This window comes from Pithys albifrons, chromosome 2, assembly GCF_047495875.1.
Source record: "Pithys albifrons albifrons isolate INPA30051 chromosome 2, PitAlb_v1, whole genome shotgun sequence".
NCBI lineage: Eukaryota > Metazoa > Chordata > Aves > Passeriformes > Thamnophilidae > Pithys > Pithys albifrons.
In genome coordinates, this window is record NC_092459.1 from 99,515,004 (window position 1) to 99,533,346 (window position 18,343).

Consider the following 18,343-nt stretch of genomic DNA (forward strand, 5'->3'; position numbering starts at 1 on the left):
TAAGAAGAGTTACACAGCAAAAGGAGCAATGTCAGAAGGGATCCACTTATAAACCTGGAGATTAGACAGAGCTGCAAAGTCAGGTACTGCCTGAGGCCCTCTTTTTGGCTGCATTAGGTGCAGCTATACTGTGTGTCTCAGGAGTGCTTTTCAGCTTTTCAGTGTGTGCACCCTGTCTACATCCAGAATTGGGAGGATACCTGTATTCCCACCATTTATTCATCTCTACCCTACCCAGTTTTCATGCAGAGACACTGTGACCAGAACGGGAGCAGTGAGATTTTCTGACAAGTCCACTCACTCCTTGGGTGAGGAGAGAACCAAGACAGACAGACAGACAGACAGACACACACACACCCCCAAGCTGAAAGGCTGTGTTACAGCATCACTTTGTAAAAACATCAATATTATTTTTTCACTTTTTTTATTTTTATGATCAGCAATGTTTCATATTTATGAAATATTTGTCACTAAATCCTTAAATGCTGAATTCAAGATAAAAATACCTTAAAAAAGTTGCACACGTTGGAGCTAAATTGCTTCATCATGAAAAATACAGGGCTTTATATGTCATTATTTGCAATTCTGTAACATTTACAAGTCCTGTTTCACACCCTGCCACCCCGATATTTGCAAGGACACAAACAGATAGTAACAAATACAAGAGTGTGACCAAAGAAAATTAATTAATGCTTGATAAAGTGCAGTGTTTACTGTCTTCTAACAGATTGTCACCTGGTGGTGTCAACTGCAGTATGAAGAGTGTTTTTGTCTTCCAGCTTCTGGTAAGAACAAATGTATGTGAGCCAATATTGTTCTAACATAAGAATATGTAATGGTGCTTACTGATACTTATTTATATACTTGGCATAATTCTAGTCTAGTCTCTGGAAGGAAATCATGAACCAATTTTTTTCTTTTTAAACTAACCCTGAAATATGGATATTGGCTACAGAAATTTGGTTTTGCTTAGTGTCTCTCCACTGTTTATCCTATGTTAGAATTACTTGGATTCTGGCCCTGGTCATTGATGCTTACTCTTGTTTCGTTTTGTATTTTTATGTTACATGTAGCTCATTTCAATCCTTTCACTAGTTTGTTGGTTTGGTTTTCAGCCTTAAGAAGTTTTCTTTTATTCCTCAAAGACTGGACAAATCATGTTAGAAACCAGTTTGTCTTCTGGGTTTGTTTATAGCATATTTTGCTAGCCAGCATAAACAAAGCCTTGGGCACTTTGCCATCCTATTCTAGACAGGATGTCTAACAAGTGGAGTAAGTGCAAGGTCTTTTGTTTACATTGTGGACTGAATTTGGAGTTTTTTGTTTCTTTTATTCTAAGAGTGTTGGCTTATCCTCTCAGGAGAAGGTTACAATTCACAATGTGCAAATCTGCATTTTTAGGTAAAAGAATATCTAGTTACATACTAGATTAGATAAATGTTTTCCAATACTTGAATCACAGGAAAAAGAGTATGCTGAGAGAAAAGTCTGTCATGTATGTTGTTGATATTTATCTCAGTTTATGTGTTGGGAAAAGCAGACTTGAAAGGCATGAGTAGGGATGTATTTTCTCCCTTCCCACACTCTGGAGCCTGGCATGCCCTGAAAGAGAATCTCCTACTAATTGGTATTAATTGCTATGATGTAACACTCCAGTGGATCATGAAGTGTCTCTGGTGTCTCACCTAAACTAAGTGTTTCAGATACAGACTTAAATATCATAAAATACACTTTTCCCAATAAAGCTACACCCTTACTGATTAGCCAGTGCCCTGAGTTGTAGCGATAATAAGACCTTCTGACTTAAACCTCTATGCTCATCCCTCTGCACAGCTCCCCTCTGTGACAAGCCAGCTCTTCCAGTGCTCAAGTTCACTTAAATAGTTAAAAATTGGCTCCTCGTTCTTAAGAGCATTGAGGTCTGGCTCTTTGCAAGTGGTGGCTGCTAGATATGCACATTAATTTATTAATTTCAGTGAGAAAAACAAGAAAAGGGCAAAGAAGAGAGATTAGGGCTGGAAAAAGAGCAAGAAGGTGGCTGCAGGAGCCTGGTAGCAGAGGGAGCCAGAGTGCTCTGTCAGGAGATCAAAACAAGTGGATCCACCCTCATAATCTTCTTCTTGCACAACCCCTACCACGGCTGTGTGTGGCTGTGTTTCACCCTGAAAGGAGGTGAAGAGAGGACAGACCACTGACTTACACAATGTTTAGAGGAGATAGAAGTGAATTTTTAGACAGTCCCTGCAGCCAGTTCACTGAGTAAAATAACAACTATGAAGGATGTAGTAAGCAAGTTGATTTTGTATCAGGGTGCAACTAATGTAATAGCTACCAGGCCAAACTCCTGCCTTCTGGTGTTTTGAATGCTGAAGTGTAAAAATAAAATGTGTGAAATACAAAATAGGATTTCTAGGTGGTGGAAGTGGGCAAGATTTTATTAAGGAAGTTTGTTTAAATACTGCTACAGCAGATGTAATACAGATCATACCATCTTACTAAGTCACAGGAGTTCAAGAGTTGAAGACAGCCATTTAGAGCGTGGATGTATAAATAAGTGTCAGAGAAACTGAACAAATTCTTTTCTCTTGAAGTTGAAAAACCTTCTCAGACACTACAAGTGACAGAAATTTCGTCTTGTTCACCAGAAAGCCTTTCCGTAAGTGTCAGTGGCTCATGGATTCAATGTCAGTCCTGAAAGCCTTCCAACATGAGGAGAATATGAAATGATGAAGCATCCTCTGCTGCACATCTGCTTGAAGTAGAGCTCAGTGCTGCTTCAGCACACATGTTTGCAGGAACACAGACAGTGAACACCCCTGTTGCAGCAAGACAAAACTGCCCTTTCTCTGTGGAATTTTTTGTTTGTTTTTTTTTTCATCTTCAAGCACAGATAGCCAAGGGAGGACATAACTGACTGATTGATTACTTGTTGTGACTACTAAACAAACGCCCCTTTAAAGAAATGTCTTTGAGTGTAAGCAGACAAAGTTATCAGTTGTTAGCCTAGTGTTGATTGGCAGTAGAAAATCACTTACGCGGACATTCTTCCTTGAAAAGTCCTGTCTGCTGCTCTGCAGAGGCTCAGATGGGTCATTGCAGTTTTGCTTCATCATCGCTGTTCCGGGAGGAGTACAAGAAAGGGGTGAGAGACCAACAGAGAAATTTTAAAAAGTTAGAGATATAAATCTTGGCCATTGATTAGGGCAGAATTTCAACCTAGCTGTGCATGTGCTCTGTTAGTTTGGACAAGCCATCACACCAATTGGCACCTCACACCCTTATTTGATTTAGAACAGAAGTTTCATGATTAGCTTAAGCCAATCTGAGACTGCACTGCTGCCAAAGGGTCATTCCTCCCCCTTATTACATCAGACCCAGAAACCCACATGACCATACAATAAACTGATCCAACTGAAAATCAGCCCTGGGAAAAACAAAACAAAACAAAACAAAACAAAACAAAAACAAACAACAAAAGAAACAAAAGAAGAAGGAAAAAAAAAAGAAAAGGGCAGGCATTAGTTTTTAATTGAGCCTGGAAGTTAAAGAAGCTCACTGTGCTGCCAGAGGGTTGCTGGGGCTAATGAAGTGGATGGACTGGGAACAAGCAGCTAGAGGGATGGAGAAGTTACAGACCTGCTCTCAGTGGCAGTGAGATTCAGCAGGTGAGTCTTATTTTAAGTGGGTGCCTTTCATTTAGCGCGAAGTGTGGCCCAGGTAGGTTTGCTCAGCAGAGAGAAGTGGGTTGTGCTGCCACCCCAAGAGCTGTGCTGTGTGCATTGGAGGGGTGGTGCTTTGGGCTAGCTCTGGGCTGGTCCCAAGCAGGAGCCTGCTGGCTCAGGAATGCTCCTGGAGCATGTCTTCAGTTTAATTGACAACAAAACCTTATGTAGGTGTACCCTGTGTGTACCTGGGGGTACCACTGACACTAATACTTTTTGAGACCTCTGGATGCAATCATCATATGCAAGTAGAGTCTGTTTAAACTCTCTATTTGGGGTTGAGAGACAGGAATGTAGCAGACCCAGTGCTGAGTGAGAAAAAAGAGACCACAAAGATTTCATGTGGTTTTATCCCCACAAGAGACTGAGTCTTTTTTTGTGGTCCTGCTTTCAAGCAATGGAGCAGAGCCAAGGCTGGAGCTCAGGTCTCTGTGGTTCCTGTTGCTGCTGGTGCACTCAATGCTTTTCCCATTTGTGATCATTACCAACACAAAGCTCTGCTTTTCTCAGCTCCTGGATGCTTCACCAAAGCAGCCTGTAGACTCACATTCTAGTTCAAATATGCCTTTTTGAGCAGCATCCTCTATTTGCCCTTTGGGGGTGTGTTGTGCTGTTCAGTGTGTTTAAGCACTTATATTTTTCATGGGTCACTCTGGTACTAAAAGACAGCAGGGGGCACCAAATCTGCATAATTGTGTTAAAATGACAACAACCAGGTCCATGCTCATAATACTGAAGTTATTATGCATACTCTCAGTTTAACATCTGGAATTTCATTCCAGCACTGATGTTTGCTAAGATACCTGCTTGCTTCTCGGGAGTTGCAATGGTGAAAGTGGAGGTTGAATTTCCACAAATATATATATCTGGGCCAGTATCAGACCTTTCTCCTGCCAGTTGTCATCCCACTCCCTCCCCTGTTTAGTTTTGTAGCCTCCAGAGCTCATGCCCAGGGAGATGTTTTCTCTAATATTAATTCAGGAGGGCATTTTTATTTAAAAAACTGAAGGCTTTGCTATTCAGTTACAAAGTATCCTCGTATCGGTGTTGTGAAAAGAATTTGTGCTGAAATCACAAGTGTTGGACATTCTAGTGAAATGAACTTCTCAATGCCCATGCAAAATGTTTTCAAACTTAGAATAAGTGAGGTAGCTGAACCCTGCCTCTGTTCTTTTGCAGAAGCTGGAACTCAGATTTCTTTCAAATTTTTATGAAAAAATCCTCTGCAAAATAAAAGTGAAACACAAAATATATAAACTCATGGTTCTTTGAGCATTGGTTTAAATGTAATCTGTGAGGATGGATCTGATTCAAACACTTTCTTCACATGAGTGGTTCACAGTCATGAAACATCTGTGGGTACACTCAGAAAAGTAAAACCTATTACTTGCATATGTAATATGTATTTAACATTCTTTGTATTTTGAAAGTGCTTCGGGGTTGGATCCTCATTTGACAACATACAAAAAAAAAAAGCTAACATTGCAGTTTGACAGATACTTTGAGAAATCTATTAATTGGGAGCTATTCTTAGAGTATTTCTGTTACAGCCGAGGACCAGGAAAATATAAAAACATGTTCAAACCTTGCTGAGATGGTCATCACATAATTTTTTTCTGGCCTGCCTTCCCAATCTTGTATTTCTATTCTCCTAAATTTAAAAATCTTTCTTTGAAAAATCAGATCATTGAGAGAGATAATGAGGCAGAACAGACAGTCATGCAACTATGAAGAGAACATAGGTCTGAGGCAAGACTGCTCATTCTGTGGCTTTTGTAAGTAATATTAGTGTCAGATTCATCAAATAATTTAGTTATTTTGAATTGTAAGTTCAGCTGGTTTGGTGCAAACCTAGGAAAGTAGTGCTTCTAGGCTTATTTATCTACTCTAAACGCAATTACTCACTGGATAAAATAAGTAAACAACATACCTGGTAACCCTTCCAGAATAGCATGTTCTTACAGGCACTTGCTGTTGTTTCCCACAGTGGGAAAAGAACCTCTTGTCAGGTGACCAATAGTCGGATGGGAGTAGCTGCACATTAATGTGCCTGTTAACAGCTTGGTGACTGTCTAACAGCACCTGTCATGCTCTGTGCTGAGCTGATGGCATGTGCTCAGCTGATCTGTGCATGTACAGTCCATCCAATATATTAGGATTCAGCAGTATTGGCATATCTGAAGTGTTAAAAGCAGGAGGTAGAAATCAAGTGTGCTTTTCTCCAAGGAGATACCTTATCAATGGATTATTCTTCATGATTGGTTATTTCAGGAATTAAAAGTGTTGACATTTTGGTCTGTGTTTTTGCTCATGCCACCTGTGAAAAGATTTATCCTTTTCCTGCGAAGTTCTAGAGAACAAAAGCTGATAGAGTGTAGGCTTCATCCTTGAAGACAGACTTTGCATAAACTGAAGTTACTTGACTCTCTCCTATTGGTTGACAGCCTTTGAAGGAGAGCTGAGGGGGACAGAGCAAAGAGGAAGAAAGAGAGCAGAGCCTGGCACCTCTTCCTGGAGGCGTAGTGGCCACACCTTCCTAGGTAGACCTCACCAGCAGGCTCAATAAAGGTGAGAGGACTCGTGCTCTGGATGTTGGTGGTTTTTTCCTAAAAAAAGACAGCAGGGACATCTCCTGTCTGCCAAGGCCTGGAAGATGTAGCCCCTGCCTTCAGGGTAGTGTCCTGAGTTGGTAAGACAACCTTACATGAGTAACTCTTTGGTGAGTGGGGTGCTTACAGGTTTGGGTTTATTGCTTTAGTCTCCCTGCTTCTCGCTCCCTTCTCTTTGGGTCCTGCTATTCAGTCACTTCTGTTAATAAAGATACTGTTTTCTGAACTCTCTACGGTGCTCAGCCTCACTTTTCCAGCAACTGTAGAACTCACCCTGTTACGCTGGTTTACTGAGCATTTTCTCTTGGGGTTCACAAATATTATATTTTTGACTGCAGTTTCACAGGTTCACGGACCTTACAACATTATTGTGAAAAGAAGTACATTAAATATTGGGAAGAGTCCTGATACTGCCATAATGGGGATTGCATAAATATCTAGTGTAAATAGACTCTAAATCACCACTGTTTTCTTTAGGGAAAGTTTATATCCTTGAACTTTTGGCTTCATTTGTCCTACTCACAACAGCAGGTTAAAATAATGATCGCAAACCCATATTTTACAGTCACCTGTCAGAAACTGGGTAGGACTCTAAATAACAGATCTGGATGGTTTCTTATCATCTGCAAGTAATCATCTGTGTTTCTTCTGTCTCCATAGCTCTTAAACCTTGGCAGCTTGAACATCCCTGGGAGTGTTCAGAGTCAGGCTGGATGGTGCTTTGATATCCCCACCCATGGCAAGAGGATTGGACTAAGATGATCTTTAAAGGGACCTTCCAACCTAAAGCTTTTTATTATGCTGTGACTTACAGTGTGTTAGGTAAGGTAATGAGTCTCTGCTTTGTGATTTATAATGAAAATCTAGCTACACATCCAGTCTTAGACCTTGGATGCAGTGTGCATGACATTTTCAAAGTGAGGTTATGGAAGCACAGTTTGGTTGGCATTTTTATATGACTATTAATGTCACGTTGGGAACATGCAAGTTTAGCAGCATGTTCTCACTTTCATATCTTTACCAATAGAAAAGTCTTTGTAATTCCTAATTTAAATAACTTATTGTAGTTTAAGACCACTACATTTTAACCTATTTGTAGAGGGCAAAGAATATTATATTCTATTTCCACACTCACTATCACATTACATATCTGAAAACTGTATTCATGTGTGTCATCAGAGTTTTCTTAAGGTGGAATGAGATCAGTTCTTTCTGCTTTATCTCCAAAGCTGATATCTCTAACATCTCCTGAATTATCTCAAACATGTGAACACTGTTTTCACAAGTGTAATGTTCCAAAATGTCACTACTTCACACCTTCAGTGTTGCATTCTGGCTTATATATCTCAGAACAATATTTTCTGCTTTCATTCCAGGTTGATACTATTCCATTTGTTCCACTGGTGATAAAACATGGAGCTATTTTCCTGAGTACTGCTGCATCATGTTGGGAAAATGCAGCTAGTTTTGCTATTCATGATTCACTGTCAAAATGAAGGATTTTGCACAGGGGGAATGTGTAGGATTCTAACTTAACTCTAGCACTAGTCAAAACTCCCATTAATATTTTGGATAACAGAGTAGAGAGGATTATTAAATAGCATTCAGCCATCAGCTGCAGAGGATCCCTTAACTGTCTGTGAAAGGGTAGGATGTAAATTGAGAATCATGGCAAGTTAAGAAATCAGTGTGAAAAGTATATGCAACTCAACAAAGAAGAGCAAGAGCTACTTCATTTAGGTAGGAATAATTAAATACACCATACTAAGAGTGGGAGCAATCAGACAGCACTGTGAAACAGCTCACAGGGTTAGGATATATGATTTTAATGGCTTGTTCCTTTTCCCAAGGACTGTTACTTTGTTATAAGAAAAATTTTGTTTAATTTCATACAATGTCACCTTGATTATTCCTTGTCTTTGCTATTTTTTTCTTGCTGTCTTCTGGTTACTTGTTTAATTTAAATTAACAAAAATATAATGGAATAAATAATTAACATGGAAAAATATTGATCATTCCAAGGCTACTCCCTTTTCTTAAGATGATTTTAAATCTTTACCAGTCTTCTGTCTTTCAGTATTTCTCAAATATGTAGCCAGTCTGAGATTACAGCAACTTTTAAAATATAAAGCAGACTGAAAATATGTGCCAGACTCCTTAAATAAACTGGCTTTCTTGAAGGAATATTTCAGGCAGGTCTTAGAGTGTCTCACAATGTTCTGTAGTCTTTTAGAAACATTTATATTGCTGTCAAAGATAGTGAAATACTAGTTATTATTGTGAAAAAGCACATTTTCACTATATGTATAGATACCATAAAACTTGCATATTGAAGTAGAATCTATTTAAGAAGTTGTATAGACAGAAAGGTGAATGAATGTCTGCTGTTAGCGCCTATGAATTTGACAGCTATTCAGGTATGAGGTTGTGTGGTGATCTACTTTCACAATATAACATGACAGTAAATTCAGATGCCTTAGATTTGAGGCCCAAATTGCAGGGTTTGGAATTCACATGTGATATTCAGAGACAGAAGGCATCAAGTAAGTTAGGAAAAGAGACTGTGCATAAAGTGGGTATGTAAGACTGTGGTCCGTGCAAACTTGGACCGAAATGCTGTCAGACTATTGCACTTAGTTTATCTGGAGATGCCTCTCAGTTTGGTCTCACATCTCACCTAGGAATTCAAACAGGCTGAATACATCTTTGCCTTGCAGCACCATTAAATTCATGTTCCTATAACTGGAGTTTGTAAACTCAAAGTTACCTTTTTAAAGAAAACCCTGGCTGCTTAGTGGGGGAAATGGATGATTTCATGCAGTTTTTTAGTTAAAAGCATATTTTTATTGACTTAAAATATAAGTCCTAAACATGACAACACAGAATATTGTTAGATGCAATAAAAGAATTGCAAACAATGTATTGTACTTGGGTTAAATTTAGGCCTGGCAGCCCTCCAGGATGAAATAATCCACATAGGATAATTTTAGAATGGGTAAAGGTATAGATGCTCCCCAGTGCAGTTTCTGGGGTTTAGTGTGGAGGTACCATGTGTTGGAGCAGAAGGGTAATTAAGTTTTTGTTCCTCTTCGCTTGCACCAAGATGATTAGCAGGGGAACTCAAGCTTCTGAGTTTTGCAAGGCAGACACTTTTCCAATAAGAATTGAATTTGCTTGTTTCAGACAGTCTGGTAAACAACCATCAGCGGACAACTTCTCTCAGCTGCTGTGTCAGGCTCACTGCAGTGTGGGCACACCATGCTCAGCTCTCTTAGTTACTCAGGTGAGTAGTTAGTTGGTAGGCAGATCAAACTGTTTACTCAGCTACTTAAACTCAGTTGCAGTAATTCTACCTCCTTCTTTGAGATGCACTAGTCCCTCCTCTTCAAGGTGAAAATGAATTCTGTAACATTGTTTGTGGACATAGGTCATGTTAATTAATTTTCCTAGTGACTTTTGTTGCTTTTGTAATACAATATTTTTCCTTTCTGGGCATCTGTTACCCTGCCAGTCTGCTACAAGCCTCCTACCCAATTAATGTCATTTTAACAGGAGGAAGTTAATAGGAATACACATTGAGTGTGAATTTATGTGTAACTAATTCACACTATTCTTGCTGGAGACATTTCAGTGTTAAAGGCAAAATAGCCTGTGGTACTTTCAAAGCAAAATTACTTGCTCCTAGAAAGACAAAGTGGTCTTAGTGGGAACTAGGGCAGCTAAGCTGCAGTGCTTGGAAATTTACACCCTAATTATCACAAATTAGCCTCTTCATCTGGGCCAGAACAAATATGTGAAGAATACTCCAAAGGTTGCCCAGAGCATTGTCTTTTCCTGCAGAATGATCTCCATTGAATGCATATGTCCTGTCTGGTCATACTGTGATCATTGCAGTGGAAAACCTTTTTGCAGTTTCAATTGGCAAAAGTGCTTTCTGATTTTCAGTTACTTGAATGTTCAAAGCACCCCTCAGAAAGTAGCATATATATGTATATATATGTATATGTAAGTTACAAGAGTAACTGATAGATCGTTATCATGAAACAGAAATGCCATTACTGCTAAAATATCTTCTTTGCTTCCATTTCCAGCATAAGTCCCCTAGCTTGGCTGCCTTCAGCTTTGCTTATGTTAATTGTTTCAATGGGTACTGAATTATTGTCCCTAATATGAATGCTTCAGAATCCAAAATAACTACTCATCTGAATACTTGCTGGAAAATATTTTTACTTCAGAAAACTATGTCCACAAAGAAAACCTGCCTGGAGTTAGTTTTATTTTGAGTGTTGCCTTACTTGCAATTCCAAAGCAAACTCATACAAAATATGTTAGAAGAAAAAAAAAGGCTTAATTTCTATTATGTATTTTTTCACAGCAGTTTTTAGGTCAACAGTTTATGCAATCCAGTCAGCAAGAAATGCATTTATAGTATCTACCTCTCTGAATCTATTAACTGGCTGATATCAGGGTAATGCATTAATATATGGCTGTTGCATGTTCAAGGTGAAGGAGCTCAGTTTCTCTATAGAAGAACTAAATGCCTTGAAAAGAGAGTAAGACTCTGTGTGTGTTTGTGTGTGTGCAGTACTTGTGAGTCATGATGGTTTCTGAAAGGTTGTTTAACTTTCTGAAGCTGATGTGAGTCATTATTCTTTTCTCTGGTAATGACTAGTTGAGATCACATTTACCTCTTCCATTTCTCTAGTAATCTCTGAGACTAGTATTTCATTGATCTTCCAGTGAACAGCTGCTTCAGAGTTCTCAGTGAGAAGTAAAGGCTTTAGGAAATAAAACAAGATAGCTCCATTTGGAGAGCACAGATGACTAGAGCTGGCACCTGTTACTGCTCAGTCTCTTTCGTCACATAAAAGTGACAATTGGTTTAGCAAAAGAAGACATCCCTTGTACTAAGTGTTTAATGTAGATAGAAAACATGCAGGACTTGGAAAAAGCCAACTCTGAATGACATAGAATAAAAATAAGTGCAACTGTTTGCTTATGACATCACAAGCAGTGTTTCTCCTAACTGTTCCTAGAGTTAAACTGAGTATTTCAGATGGTGTCCTGAGGATACTAAAGACCTAGACCCAAACTTACCTGACCCTTAAGGTTTAGGCAGGTTTAGTCAGACATTTCATGTAAACAGAAAGAAAAAGAATCAGAGAATGGGTCAGGTTGGAAGGGACCACAGCAGGTCATCTGGTCCAACCTGCCTGCTCAAGCAGGGTCATCCCAGAGCAGGTGACTCAGAATTGTGTTCAGATGGCTATTGAATATCTGAAGGGAAAGAGACTGTGCAACCTCTCTGGGCAACCTCTTTCAGTGTGTGGTCACTCACACAGTGCAGAAGTTTTTCCTCATGTGCAGGTGGAACTGCTTGTGCTCCACCTTCTGCCTGTTGCCTCTTGTCCTCTTGCCTGGCATCAAGAGAAGAAGGCAGAACACAAATTAAGATGCTCATATACAAAATACACTAGAACCTCCAACCAGGATTTCAAAGCTTCTTTGTAAGAGATGGGTGAGTTCCAGAGAATCACCTTATCTTGCTGGTTCTGCTTCAGTCTGGAATATTTAATTTGATGTTAAAGCCAGGATAGCTAATGTATTAAAGGTTTATATTTAGAATAGGAATGATCTTTCAGCACAGTGTTCGCAGGAGACTTCCTGCTGAACATGTTTCCCCTCTTCCACTGCCACCTCCAACTTTTTCTTCTGGTATTTTTCCAATTTACAATATGAATTCTTCAGTACTTGTTGTCAAATGCTAAAACAGTTTTATAAGGGACTTTAGCTGAAGTGACTAAAAATTCTAAGTAATACAGAGTGATATAATCATTAGTTTTACTCCTACAGTTAAAAATATTCCTATTTATAGGGGGTTTATTTTCTCTGATTTAATATGAGGCATATGTTTCAAAGTTATGAAAGCTTAGGGGATCAGTTTGGACAATCTTTACTTAAATTCAGTGTTTGACAAAGAGTTCTGTCATTGATGTGCTAATAATACAAGTCTTTTTTTTTTGGCAACTGATTTATTTTTTTCCCCCTTTAAACAGAGGTAAGTTAAAGCTAATACTAATTTATGAAGTTTGAGTACAAGGAGGTGGTGTTATCAGGGTCCTGAGCTGACAGTAACCAGTCCATTCATATGCTGTACGTCTGCATGGCCTCTCCTTCCTTTTACATCACAGGTGTGCCCACCTCTCATGAAACTGCATCAAAAACAATTTTACTGCATAAATACAGCCATAAATTATGTTTATGTATGCATTAGTCAAGATTGTTGTTTGTGCAGACCATATTGTAACTATTCATTTATCCGTGCAAGTTGAAAATGACTAAGACCATTAATTCTGTTAGAACACATATGTCAGTTTGGTGAAATACTGATTTTTTTCTAAACTATAGCAAAGACACCAGGCCTAGATTTACTGCACCAGATTGTTGTTTTCAGGACAGCAGGGATGAGCATTCAGTATCAGGCTCAGTACAAAGAGACAAAGAGGAAGAACGTTTAGTTAAATATGAGAGAATTTAATCAGACTCTGAGAAGAACTGTTGAAGGGCATCCTGTATTTGTCTTTGTTCTGGCATCTCTGTTCAGGCTGATGGAGCTATGAGGTGTGATCTGACATAGCCTGCAATGAGTGGGGAGCACCAGCAGGGCTTGTAGATTAGCAGAGTATTACAAACTCTGGGGTAGGAAAAATTAAACATCTTCAAAATCAGAGTAACTTGGCCCAGAATATGGTTTCAGTGTTTGGACAAATGCATATTTTATGCAAATTGTCTTAATAGCATTACTAGCTCTGCAGGATCTTCAGCGACTGACGAAGGATTTCTTATAGATTACTTATTCAGGAAACTTGTTATTCCCTTTCCATTCCTTTGATAGAATTCAGTTGTTCGGCATTGATAAAGTTGTAACCCACTCTCTCCCCAGCACAGACATGAATTAAATTCCTTCTTGGCAGGATTAAGCAATGTTAGCAAGAATTCCTTGTGTATAGTTTCCATGTATTTATTTGAAGCATATTAGGTAAAGTCAAAGGCAATTAAGACTGTTTCAGATATTCACTGTTAAAGCCATACTTTCTATTCCCTGTATGGGCTCTCATTTTTGTATTGAGGCTTCCCCTCCAGACTAAAGGTCTTGAACAGCTCACAAAAATGTTCTTAGAAGAAAAAAGTGGATGTGTTACTTCACCAGTGGCTGCAAATCTTATTACTAGTTTATTGAAGGCTTCTTCCTTTCCTTTATTTATTGGAAGGGCTTCATACCTGGAAGAAGGTAACTTTTGAAAGATGAACATGACTTGTGCTGTTGCCATGAATAATTAGGGTCTTTGGCTAATTCTAATACTTCTGAAAATTTCACACATAGTTATTAGAGAACTATTGAAATTAAGCAAATCCTTTCCCCATTCCATTTCACTTTAAAGCTGGACCTTCCCTGGAATTGCTTTTTCAACTCGCTTTTTGCTACTCTGTCCTGGAACTAAGAGCAGAGATTCTGTCTTTCTGGAGTGCAGAGTATCCTGTCAGACATTTCTGCACTGATGAGGAAGGAGTCTTGATGAACTCCCTGGAGATAAAAGCTGAATTTGGAGGAGTTAAGAGAGTGGGAGGCAGTAGATGGAGCAGGCTTAGACTATGGACTAGCAAGAAGATAAAGCAAAGACAGGCTAATGGGAAAGAACTGTGCAGTAGAGGGGCAGAGGAGACTGGAGCAATAGAGCAGAAAAACATAGCTTAGGAATTAAGAGGTTCAGTGATATTGGTGCTAACAAAATTGGTTCACTAACCCTGTAGATAATGTGAAAAGTCTCAGATACCCTGATGGCAAACACTCTTGCATTTGCTAGCAAATTATCGATGACATGAAGAGTCAAAATGTGTGTCATGCCTCTGTGATGCTGGTTATCAAAGCACAGGACAGAACAGTTACTGAGATCACTCAGTTCAGGTGAGTGATCTGAGCTGCAAATCTGAAGGCCCAATTTTGCCAAAGGCCACAATGGATGTAAGTGTGATACTGTATAATTCTGATATTGGCTGGCAAGTGAATAGTAGAAGCAAAGCACTGTAGTGTCATGCTCTGAAGAGTCTTATTTTGCTATTTAGAAACATTTCTGTATTGCATATTAATCTATACTTTTTAAAGTGGATTTCAATCATTAAACATGAAGATTATAGCCAGGCAGGAACCTTAAAACTTCAACAGAGATGAATGTAAAGTTATGTACTAAGGAAGGGATCAGCCTGGAAATTATAAAGGCTGGGACCTGACAATTCTGCTGAAGATGACCTTAGACAGGCAGTGGAACAGGCTGCCCAGAGAGGATGGGCCATCTCTGTCCTCAGAGATTTTCAAGACTTGGTTAGATGAAGCCCTGACAGCTCGCTGACCTTGATTTGAAACTGTTGTGGGCAAGAGGTCAGACTGGAGACCTCATGAGGTCCCTTTTGACATAAACTTTTCTATGATCCTATGATAATGTGGTTAAAATTTATTCATCCAGATCCTACAAAAAAAGGTGGGAACAGCTGGCTGTAAAATGAGATTATTGTCAGTGGGCTTGTGAACTATCACATTCCTGGTATCTGAAAATAAGACTTCATTAACAAAATGTCACTTGCCTTTATTATTGCAAAAGTAACCTTTTGCAAATGAACTGACCATACGTTGAGAGTCATTTCCTCTGGAATCTGCAGATAATCTGAAATAATAATGCATAAGAGTATGAAATGCTTCTATTAATCTCTGTGGGATATTAGCAGTAAAGCCCAATGAGGGCAATTTGTATATAAGCATTGTGAATAATTTAGTATTACTTAAGGTTCACAAAAGAGAGAGTCAGATGTATTATTAAAAATACTCTATGGATGACAGTTCTCTCTCATAATTAATATAATGGCTTTTACTCTAGCAGGCACTCAGTAATATGTTATACTTAAAACTATGCATCGTAATAATAATATATGAATCCTAAAACAGGAACTGCCTTTGCTTTGGGTGTATCATCACCTTGTTGGTAGATTTATGGTGATTTTAACCTCTCACTTTAGGGACTACTGACCCTATAAAGACTTGTCCTTTAGGTTTATACATTTGAGGTAATTATTTGGGAGTTGAAAGGACTCATTAGCAGTCCCTTCTCATCTCTGATGCTGTTCTATAAATTAGCCACTGGAAATTTCTTTCAGTAGCTTCAAATTTGTTCATTATCTAGCACAAAAGGTCATTTCACATAAAATCAAGTGCTCCAAGACCTGCTAATGTAAGGACATCCTGAACTCATGAATCTATTAAATCTGTTTTCACAATCTATTTTCAAGATTGGATGTTGTTTGGTTTTGAAGGCCGTCTGTTGCTCACCAGATGCACTCTGTTGCTATTATTTATCTAGTGACTGAATTTTTCTGGTCTCTTCATAGAGGTCCTCACAAGGTAAAAAGCCATTCTTAAGTTAAGAAATCCCAAATCATGTTTGTGCTTTGACCCATGATCATGCTTGCATAGTGATAACTTTGAAAATCAGCATCTCAGTACTGCGGGTACAAAAGCAGCACCACCATCTATCCTCTTGTGATGTCTCTGTGTGAAATTGGGATCAGACTGTAGTACAACTGTATTTTCCAAAAAATATGCATGATAAGGTCAAATTCCTTCTGTTCACAAGTGTCAGATCCAAACAGTGATAGCTGTAGCAAGGAAAGCAAGGCCTCTTACAGTCTTTTGTAAAACACATTTCTGCACAGGTTTCACAAACACACTGTCATGATCTGTTTGTGGGCTGTGGGATACAGCCCATAAAATCAGTTCATCTAAAACTTGTGCTAGGAACTGTTAAGCTTGAAGTACCTTGTGTGATTCATCAACAAACACATGTAAAAGGAATGGCCTCTGCTTAAAGATGAGAGGAGAGAATACAAACCATTTTTTAATCAATCTGAACATAACTTACTTTCCATTTCTTACTGACTTTCTACTTGGTCTGCAATTCCATCCAATGGTTCAGCTTTCTGACTAATTTCTGCTGTTGCATTCCCAGGTGTATGCCACTGAGTGAGAGCAACAGTCCCTTCTGGAAATGGCATGGGAAATACCATGGAGGCAGCAGGAGCATTTGTGAGATTTTGAAGAGAGAAGAGTGGAAGATGTGCTAAATTTGAGATTTTGGCTGTTAAAATGAGCTGATGAACACCAGAGAGCAAGGATTACTGCATTGCCTAACAGCCTGCTGCAGAGCCTCTGAGCCTTTTATTTCCAGTAATAAAAAAGAAATCCATGTGCATCTCAACATGTGGATGTAATTTTGTTTACCTGGGGAAAAGAAGTGTTAAAATAACAGTTTTTGAAAGCAACTGTTTTTCCTAAAGGAAAAAAATACATTCATATATATGAAATCTGTATCCTATACTCTGTACTTGTCTGGTTTGTTTATTCCAGATCCCTTCAGTGGACAATGCTTCATCCTCAGCTGCCATACCCTCCATCCTGGTCTCTGTGACAGACATTTAAAGGAGCACAGCTGGCTGCTGGACTGTAATTTCTCATGCATCTAGGATCATATCCATTAGTTTGTGTGAAAGTTAGGACCAAGACCGTGGAAGTAGATGGGGAACTCATGTTCCTGCTGTGTTCACAGGGGCCTAAACCATGGAGAAAACAGTCAGGCTCATCCATATTATTTTAGCCTTTTGCTTCATGATTTGCAGTAGTCTCATTCATAAATGACAAAGAAACAGCTCCCTGCTGTGAGGTCCTCATACCACAGGGAGATGTAATGAGTTTGTAACAAGATGGAGATAAGGAAGACTTTTTAGTGATTACTCAGACAAATCTCTGAGTATGAATCAGATGAGTACTGAGGGAAGGGTGTATCTTTCCATCTCTCTCCATCACTTAAACATCTGAGGATAGTTAAGGTATTCTCTTGGTACTATGTAAGAAGAACTCAGTAAGACAAATGTGTCCTAAATGCATCTTTATAGATTTTTTTCCCTTTCACTGTATGTCAGAAACTTTTGTAATTTGACAGCCACTAGCAGTGATTAATGGCTAGCAATATGGCTGGGGGCAATGTATGTTTCAACATCAGTACCAGGAAAGACTGTGTGATCTTGGAAGTCTTTGGCTGTGGAACTGTCTCACAAAATAAGTATTTTGCCTGTGTGTTCAATGAAGATCTCCAAATACATAGCTGGAATATAAATGAGGATGAGAGACAGTGAAAAACAGGAGAATATTTACCTTGGAGTGTGGTGTTAAACTGAGATTTAGTGGTTGTTTCCAGTTCTGTCTTTTATGATACCTAGAGTACATTCATATTTTTCATAGATATGTATATATATATGCAGATGTATACCTATAAGTGCCTCTGAAAGAAATGTTTTATTTTCATTTTCCTAAAAGCATCAGTTTTTCTGTGTTGAATCTTAACATAGGTAATATATATCTGGATATTAAAGTAACTACGGTAAAATAAATGTACTTCCAAATATGACTCCTGTACTTCACTTACTACTTTTTCAAAATGTGTAGTTATGAATAAACCATTTACTTCCACAAACATATAGTCTGCAGGATTTCAGATACAAAAAAATTAAAAGGTCAGAGAATTACAGTGACTTTACTGCATCCCTGTATGACACAAAGCTAATTACTACTTGCCATGTTCTGTCCTTCTTAATTAGAGCATCAGATCACACATTCATTCTGGAGCAGCTCAATTATGAAAGGTTAGATCCATCACTTTATTGCTGATTGGTTTATTAATTACTGGCCTTGACTCTTGATTCAAATCAGCACTCTTTACTCAGGATAAAAGTGCAGATTATGTTAAAAGTAATATACCATACTTCTAAACAAAAATATATTGTAAACATTTAAAAAGAAAGCATCCACTGGACTTGGCTTTGATGGAATTACAGCTTCTGTATGATGAAATCTGACTTTCACAGGTAACCACTGGCAAAATTCTAAGTATTTTTGTTACTGAACTACCT

General features: G+C 38.6%; 1 long non-coding RNA gene across 1 annotated transcript; it reads left to right on the forward strand.

Annotated features, from left to right (window-relative positions):
* Nucleotides 1-764: 764 nt before the first annotated feature.
* Nucleotides 765-17,870, forward strand: LOC139683955 (uncharacterized). Its single transcript, XR_011699832.1, has 5 exons — nucleotides 765-785; nucleotides 2,646-3,665; nucleotides 6,167-6,290; nucleotides 6,992-7,153; nucleotides 16,387-17,870. It is a non-coding gene; the product is annotated as an uncharacterized lncRNA (long non-coding RNA).
* Nucleotides 17,871-18,343: the final 473 nt, after the last annotated feature.